A 9879-nucleotide genomic window follows, 5' to 3' on the forward strand; every position below is an offset into this window, starting at 1 on the left:
AAAAACCTGTGCCACTGTTCAAGTACTGTGAATGAATGTAATTGCTACAAAAGTATGGTCAGGCCAGTGCTTAATATGCATCACCCATGTGGGACCCTCATACCATTAATAAACTTGAAGCAATGCAGATAAGAGCAGCCAGATTTTAGATAAGAAAAAGATCTACAAGCAATTGAGAACCACAACATTGACTTGTATAAATTTTCTTTCCCCCCTCTGTGATTAAGTTTTGGAACCACTTTCCCCATATCCCCCTCCCTGGATATTTTTTTGTAACTACTTAAGCATCTGTGGTATCATTTGTGATGATTTCTGCATAGTAAAACAAACAGTAATAAATAATACACACATTATACTATTACAGCCTAATTGCTTTCAAATGGTGGGTGGGTGTTGAACTCTCTTTGTTCCAGTGAACTAGGTATGAATCACCTATTAACATTAGGATGGGGTATACATATACAGGAGGTTCCCTGGATACTCACATATCAAATAGACAAAAAATACAAACACACTAACACACTAATCACTGACCGGCAATCGAGATGAACAACTTGACATTAATTGTGCACATTAACCTGCAACTGTGTAGGCTTGAGAGTCATTGCCATCACAATGTGGCTATGTTTTTACTGTCAGGGATCGCAAACTGTCAGTAGAGCTGAAAATTGTATCAAAGAAATACACTGATGTCAAAATTGCAACAACTATTTTAAATGATGTTTTTTAGTGCCACAGAGAATCTGCATTGTTATCAGAAACTCTAAGAAAAAGTCTATAGTATTAAGAAATAGTAAATAATATTTATGGGATTAACTCTTGTTGCCAAAAATAATTAGAGATCGGTCTACCTGGAACTATATGGCTGATACAGACGCTTTGAGATGATGAGACCACCCTGAGAGAGTGGCTCTAACTTATGTGGTCTAAATAAATGATGAGTGTACACTAGACAATACAAATGGGACCAAGGGCAATCGTCCCAGTAACAAGTACAGTCACAACACGCAGTTGTGTGGCTTATCAATGAATTGAAGTCAATGAATTTTAATGTGTGTATGTGTTTATCTCTAGCACAACTGCATGTAGCATGAAACTAGAAGCACTATATATAGATGGAACAAATCTGCTCGCATTTCTCCTTAGATCATCATTAAATATGTACTTCCCAAACTAACAATTTCAAAATCCTCAGTAGCTACCAAGTATTCTAATATATGATATACTGCATGTGTCCCGGAACCCTAAAAAACTTTATTTCACTAAACTGTCTCAACACAAAAGCTACATGGCTTCCTTAGCTAAGAAGCAAGTGTTATTTTATCCATATTATACTTCTTGTGAATGTGAAGTAAAAAGGTTTCCCGGAAATATCAGCAGGCATCATGTTTGGTTTTATACTCACACACTCATGACATGTGACTAATCAGTCTCCTCTCAGGCCAGCCTGTATTTTTCTTTTGTCGGGAAAAAAGATAAGTTTTTAAAGCAATTCTAGGCTAACAATGAAAGTATAGCTGGGAAAGTATTTTTCCCGACCAAATGACAAAAATACAAGCTGGCCTAATCTCCTTTGATCTTCCCCCTCCCTCCCTGAGATGTAAGATGTCTTACTGATTAAAGAAGCTGACTGAATTTCATTGAAAAAAAGTAAGAAGCGGTGGTTTTGATAGCTGCTTGATTACCAGGAGATTTGCTTACATCATGAGCTGACCTCACAGCAAACAACTCTAGGGTGGTGCTGTGTGTATACAATGGTGTGTGTGATTGTAATGTGTGTGGTGAAAGCAACTATCCTAATACCTAACTGTTAATTCCTGTCTACAAAACCACTTGATCCTATGGCGGCTCCAATATGAATAATATCAGCATCACTGTCAGACCAATAGAAAGTAATAAATTAGAAATGGTTGTCAAAAAGATTGAAGTGATTAGCTAACAGCCAGATGGTTGTTAGGCTTATCTTTTTACTGTTGACAAAGCGGTAGGACCACCTTGGGACCAACCAAAAGTGTCCTCATATTCCAGGTCAGTTGTATAGCTACCATCGTGGCCATGCACAGATAATCATCATGTTGGTGTGACATTGGTTTGATGAGGTAATAACACTACTGTGAGGTAACCAATTAATAGATTGAGTTGTATATTGATTGACTCAGAGATGGAATCCACTAGCATAGAGAGTTAGTGATATTCATGAGACACAGTGGTGAAGTAAGATGGTGGGCTAATGATCTACCCCACTGAATATCTGCTGGTTCCTGACATTATCATGTTGCTTGTACACCCACCTGATGACTTGTAAACATGTTATCCTATTGGCTGGAATTTCTTGTTAGTGTATATATTGTACACATGTGTGTGTACACTATAAACAGTGAACTACATACACTATACATTTTACATGCAAGTAGAAGCAAGCAGCAAAAAGTAAAGTCTTCAGCTGTTGCATGATGGAGATGTCTACCCAGTGAAACCAGGGCCATCGGGCTTTTCTCAGATGCTATGAGACAGTGTGGGCAAACCCTTGCAGAGGTAGGACCCTGAAGAAGGCTGTGTCATGAACTTACAAGTGAAGGTGTACTCAAAGTCCTTCATCTACTATGTGAGACATGGACAGTCCGGATAGGTTGGAACAATGTGAATAAATTTTCTTACTCAACTGAGGAAACTATATATTGGCTCCAAATGTGATTACTGGTGCTCTGACTACTTGGCTGTGTTGCCTCAACACTATACACAACACAACACACCGTCATACCGTCACACACGCACATACTACACACATATACATTGGGTGTAAAAATAATTATCATCACTTCTGTACCTACCAAGTGTTGCATGCTACTGTACATTACAAGTATCACAGTAACAGACAATGGAAGAGACAGGACACTGTGGGCCTGTGGCTAAGGCTTTTTCATTGAAGAGCACAGGGAATAGCAAATGGTTTTCATTAGCATGGTTACCACAGAGATGGTACTAATCATCAGATGCTCAGACTACTGTGATATGTATTCATAGCTATTACACTGACACCACTATTAAAAAGTATATATCAAGAGCACCTTTTAATGGTGAGGGCCTTTTGTCATCATCTCTCCGTGGTCACTTCTTCTCTTTCTTTTCCTTGTTGTGCTCTAGCTCTACAACCACAGCTGTCTGCTACCCTGTTTCTCTCTATCTTTGTTTCACGACTGCTCTTTATCTTGTCTTTGTTGCACATCTTTTACTTGTATACTGAGCATTTCATGTTCTCTCAAATACTCCTAGTGATGATAAGCAATTTTCTGGATTACACACAGTGTTGTGTATGATGTGTCCTTTGTATGCAAACATAAGGAACAATTATTTAACCCAATGACATCACAAAGTACATGGTCTCACCAGCCAGCCTGTATTATTTCTTTTGTCTACAGGCTGGCTGAAAATACAGAGTCCATGAGTCAATACTAATTTTTCTGTTTTCTCTTTACTGTGTGGGCAGGGAAAGGAGTTCTAGCTACTAAGCAATTTTCATCTTGATTCTGAGGACATGCAAGGCAAAACAATATATTGCTTTGCAAGCTCTGAAAATAAGTTATGCTACATAGGTAACCAAACTTAAAACAGGAAGAGAGGAATGTACAAAACCTCTGAAGGGACATTCGCTCCAGTTGTAATGGTTGCATATTTGTCCTTTGCCTGGATATCACAGGCTCATCAACTATTGTTGCTGAATCTCCACTTCTAATCTACCCATGGTTTCAAGAGTATGAGGACCCCCTGAAGGCATATTGGAAATCAGCTAAGTACAACAGGACGTACACCATGATAATCAACCATGGTTCCATTTGTATTAGTGTATACATTTAGGTGCCTGAAATCAAGACAAATTGCTTAATAAGGATGAAGTAAGTGGTAACACAGTACAAATCAGCATTACAACAAGAATGGACAGCATGTGATTTGGCTACCTAATTTAAAAAATAGACTTTAGGGCAACTTGCTAAAGACTGTGTGCAATGTGTAGGAACTGTTCATTAAAATACTCTCACAATACAAATCCTCCTACTTCAATGACAATACACTATTGTCCTAGCCAAGCCGAACTATTACAGTCTCAATACACCAGTATACCACCAAACACTTTGGCCCCACAAGAATGTCTACCAGCTGTAGGGCCCACACAGGATTAGAGCTGTAATAGTGGGTGAAACAATATCATTCGCAAAATTAACTGACAGTGCCCTATAAGATAGTTCGGTATTGTAAAAATACCAAACTATATCTTAGGGTACTGTCAGTTAATTACCATAGCAACAACATAAACACAATAAAACAGACCACCTCAAACACTGACCACCATAGATACAAATAAAATAGACTATTAGTACCTCAGACAACAATAAAGCTTGCACTTTAACCCACAAGATTAATGTCTACACTGTTACCATGACATTGCAGAGGTGGATACACCACAAGAGAAGATAAACACCAGACATGTGAGCTAGGCTGATCATCAGGTGGTGGCCATGACAGAGGACATTTTCAATGTGATCCTTGACAAATATGGCCACTTACTATGACTAGTTTCCCACGTAAACAAATATTATAAAACTGTACATCAATAGTGATATGGTAGACACATAATGCCCTTTGAATGGATCAAGGGTTGTGGGGTTATATAATCTTTGTCCATAAAATTGCAAATAAGCTGATTTTTAAATGAATTATTTTCAAACTGTTTTCTTGCACAGCATGCTGTAACACCTTCGACACTCCACTGTATTCACAAAACACTTCACACAATACACCCTGATGGCAATATATTAAGTTAAAGAGTCTGTAAACACTGATCAAGAGTAATGATCACATGATGAAATTCATTCACAGAAGGATGACTGGGTAGTTAAAATTCATAAGGTCGACAACTGTTTACAGACATCTTAAGCACATAATTGCCAAGATTTGTAATTAGTTGTAAATATTCTTAACATTTGATTAAATCAAAGTGTACAATCCAACAATCACATAAGGAAACAGTAAAGACACCTGCTTGTTCTACCAATAGTGCTACAGGAAGTGGAACAAGGCCAGGTGGAGCTACCAGAGCATTTACAAATAACACACAAGTGTTACCAGGCTGGTATTGATGGTATTGTACATGACGGGTACATACGTTGGGAGCCAGGTGACGGAATCACTGACTAATACAACACCAAGTAGACATCACAGTGACAAAAACAATTAAGTGTAAAACTCTGAAACTAGTGGGTGAAAGTCTCTAAGGTCCATGTGCAATCATAATGAATCATTGCCAGCCAATGCCAACAATTAGGCCACAGAATCTGTCTGTTTGTTGTCAAGAAATCAAAAGTCTGTTGGTGAGGTGCATTTCACAAATACTTGCCTATGCAGAGCTGTTTTGTTAACTGCCTCTCATCAATCATGTCCACCAACACATTGTAGGACTGTATATTCTCTGCTAATAGCTGGTTTTCTACTGTTAACCCTACATGCCTTCTGCTTTTAAAAAATTTAGTCATACAAACAAATGACATGGCTGAGGCTTGGATACTTGGGCTGGCACAGGCAAGTGATGCAGCTTTCCTGCATGTGCTGTAGCATATTGGCTAGACCATAAGTACATCTCCTTCGCATGTAGCCATGTACCATAGTAACATCATGGTATTGTAGAACACATTACATGTTAATCATAAATGGCATGCTACATGATTTGTGTATAAATGTTTTAAAACACTGCATGCAGACATCAATTACAATCTCTAAACTGTAAGACTTTATGGTTAGATAAAGGCAATACAACTATCAATGCTATCACATGTGAAAACTATGTTTACTCAGCAATACAGCACTTGTTAATGGCTACAAGGCCAGAAATCATTCAAGCTCTTCACCACTAAGTGCCTACCTCACAAAAGAGCTCTCCTCTTACCTGTTTTAACTGCTAAAGACAACTCGTAAAGACTGCCAGAATTCATTAAAATTCCAATTGCCTTGTAGATATGTTTCAATTGCTGACATGCATGAGTATAAATTTAAATTTGGCCACACTTTTGACTGAAGCAAGTACTGTCATCTGTTGTCATTGTGTGTGTGTGTGTGCATGTATTTGTGTGTGTGCTTGTGTGTGTGTGATAAAATAATGTGCAACAAATTTATTCGTAGGCAGTGTCTGTTTTCTGCTTATATATTGGTAATTGACAGTGACTAACTACAGAAGAGTTGACTAGTGTGGTTTTCTTTGTCAAGTGATAAAAACAAACTATGCACAAGCACTTACAGTAACTCTAGATCTTCTCAGAGTTTTGGTTTTTATATTATATACTTCATAACATTACTATACATTCTTTGCTAGGTACTGCTGAATTCTGGAAGTCACTGGCACATGAGTACATCACTTTTCTCTGTCATGGCACTTGTTATTGTTGATTTAGGCACAGGTCTTGGACTGACCACTCATTCTTCATGATGAGTACATTAATCCATTATGTTGCTTGCCATGCAAGTTGCCAATGATTATCATGTAGCATGGGGCCATTAAGTAAATGCCTTACCAAAAAAAGGCTTCCAATTACTGATTTAAACTTGCCGCAATGAACAGGCAAAGACTTGCTGGAATTCATTAACACCACCCTTTTGTTTGGAGTTTATTCCCAACCATACAATTCAGCCTATCTATACTCAGTACACTCAAACTAATCAATTATTCACACCTGTACATTATATAACAGCTCATACACTACACACCAACACCATCTGGTAACCTGTACAATTATTTGTACTGGTACATGAATACATGTATTACTACACTTATTTTTGATAAACATTTGGTAAATATTTACGGTTCCCTATCCCTTTAGTCGACAATACTTTACATAAGACAAAACACATGCCCAGCCAAAAAAGTTCACTGAAGAATGATATTCTTCGACCACATAATGTGTTGGTGGCAGGATGGAGGTGTCTAATATAAATACTACTTAGTAACTTGATACAAATGAACTTAATATATTCATTGTAGCTTACTAAGTCAAGCACTGGCAGATAATACAACAGGTGTTCTTGGCAACTATGCTGGCCACCATACTGTACCTCATATGTCATGTTCATTAGCTTATTAAATAGTAGGTTGGCAAAAAGGAAATTCAATCTCCCCTGCACAGATTAGAAATTTTTATAGACAAGTTATAGGGTTATCGCCAAAATTAATGATGAATGGTTGGCAAATCAACTTGTTGAGCAATTTGGAAGATAAAAATTTATCATGCTGCCGATATGACAATAATAGTTTAGTGTTTATTTAATTCACATCTGGTAAAGCAGAGGATTTTAATATCACACAATTCCTTATAGCACACACCCATATACAGCCCAGATGGAACCACATTGTTAAAATAAACACAGCTAGCACTACTATGACTTCTACGTACATGGCAATCCATAGACCATGCCAAGGTGTGGTTACGTAATTGTTAATCAAATTATAAAAGTCCATTCTTTACAATAACTTGAATGTTTACACTTTACAGTACATTCTTAACATTCAACCACACTTCATCAACAAGTACGATGATAAAGACCATCGTAAAATAGTAGTCTTATTATGTAAGCAAAGTACTTTGTATTAAAACACTTCAGAGTCAAGTTACATGCTCCACACAATTGCAGGCAACAACAACTGAATAGTTTGTTTATTAGCAGCGTTTAAGATTGTTTTCAATTGAATACGCTCACACTATGTCGACAGTAAATGCGATTAAACAAAACTTGACATTTCTCACATATTTAACCCTCAAACAATAAGGTAGGAGTCTCCCTAGTGATATTAGAAGCGGCCACTACAGATGGCAAAGATAAGATGAGTGATTATATGTTTGAATATTGTTGTTCACTATTCAAATATTAGCACTGATTGTAAGTTCATACCACCTAGACTGACATGAAATTTGATAGTGAATTATTAGTTGATCTAATGGATGGCGAGGAGTGTTTGTTTATTTACACACACTGCAAATGAAAAGAAACTGAGGTTGGACCACTATTTCAACACTCTGTGTAAAGCCACTTTACAATGACCACAGTAGTGCTTTTCTTGTAATACTTCAGTCTATGGCATAATTATAGAGTTTGAGAAATGTTGTTCGTAACGTACTATATACTAGAAAATGACACATTTCTGTACATCAGATAACTATTCTTTACAATAGCCGTTACTAACTGTAATCTGAAATGATAGGTAGCTAGATATAAGAATTAGAGCAGGTATTCATCAAACAGGATATCACAACATAATGTGGTGAGGTTATTAAGACATGATGTTGTACTGATTGAAGTGGATATGTCATTATCACATTATTTTACTATCATATCATTTCTTTTACACTGTGGGCTAACAGCAAAGATGAAAACGTCTAAATTTATTTCTTCATTTTATAAACATCTTACAGATAGTCCCTAGCTGTTGGTGCTATTTATAAAAGGAGTAACTCCATGCCACCAACTACGTTGTACATCACCAATAATATATCATTTAACAATAACATACATGTATTAAAATAAGTGAACAATTTGTCTTCAAGCTTGTAAGGCGTAGGATGCTGGATGATGTATGTAGCTGAGTAAAAATATCACATTAGTCTAGAATAATTTGCATTACACAAAGATTGTTTGATGTCATAATACCCAGAAGTTAATCAATCTAGCTCTTGGAATGTATTGGTACTTGGTCAACACTTTAACAATGTTGAAGACATTTCATAATCACTGTTCAATTGACCACAAAAGGCATGCTCAGTAATTAATAACAATAGAAATGGTTATTACGTATAGAGATGCCAATATAATTACGATCACTATGGAACATTTAGTGGAATATAATTATTACGCACAACAGTTGTAACTACAGTGCTCAAATATGTAATATCTGATTACATCATGCATAATTAAGGGAATGTCTCTACACTTTCCCTTACCTATATGTATATATAGTAAATTATCTATAAAATGTTTGGTATATAGGTCAGGCCCGGGAAACAACCAGTGGTCTAATTAAAGGAGTAACAAAAGCCAACAAAGGTGTGACTATAAATCCATACTTTCATGGTGCTGTACACACATTCTTATGAGAAGCCTACTAATGACTCTTGTTTGATTGGATAGACACAGTATGGTATTAAAGATGATAGTTATAGTGGAGTTACAGCATTATCAACTTGGAATTATAAACTAACACCAGTTTTGTTAAACATCTCAAAAGACATTAATAAGTATTGTGACCAGCTTTGATGATGGTGTATCATTTAAATTATGATAGCAATGATTTCAGCCAATCAGATTCTGCCTTGAAATTTAACACAGCATATAAAGTTACAACAGCATACAAAAAAGATCAGTACCATATTTAAGAGTGATAAAATTCCCCTAGCACAAGTATACATGCCTCAGTGTAACACTACCAGTACCTTGTGACTGTCCATACACACAGGAGGTAATGCTATCTTTTCCGCTCATGCCTAAACCATTGACTTATCATGAAATAATACCAAGGCTATGTCTAGTCCTGGTGCTTGTAATGACCCAAAACACATAGCCAATTTTTCTTTGTCCTATTTTCTAGTCAGAGCATCACTACATGTAACCTCAGTACACACAATAAATGTCCAGCCACAATGAGAATATGACCTAGCCAGTACCCAACTCAAATACTACTATACCACCCACCTCATGGGCAATATCAGTAAATCAATGAGTGCTGGTATTCCACCACACACCCACTATGCTAAGGAATTACTAACTGTGGGAAACAGTGGATAATGACCACACTGTAGTGATGCAGGAATCAATTTTGGCTGATCATGACTCATGATATAGTAA

General features: G+C 36.8%; 1 long non-coding RNA gene across 1 annotated transcript in view; it reads right to left on the minus strand.

Annotated features, from left to right (window-relative positions):
• Positions 1–588: 588 nt before the first annotated feature.
• The window catches only part of LOC136250038 (uncharacterized), a 9922-nt gene continuing 631 nt past the window's right edge, over positions 589–9879 (minus strand). The window contains exons 2-3 of the long non-coding RNA XR_010698425.1: positions 3069–3269; positions 589–661 (exon numbers count right to left, since the gene is read on the minus strand). This is a non-coding gene — a long non-coding RNA (uncharacterized lncRNA). The remainder of the gene's footprint in view (positions 662–3068; positions 3270–9879) is intronic.

Source organism: Dysidea avara, chromosome 3, assembly GCF_963678975.1.
Source record: "Dysidea avara chromosome 3, odDysAvar1.4, whole genome shotgun sequence".
Classification (NCBI taxonomy): Eukaryota; Metazoa; Porifera; class Demospongiae; order Dictyoceratida; family Dysideidae; genus Dysidea; species Dysidea avara.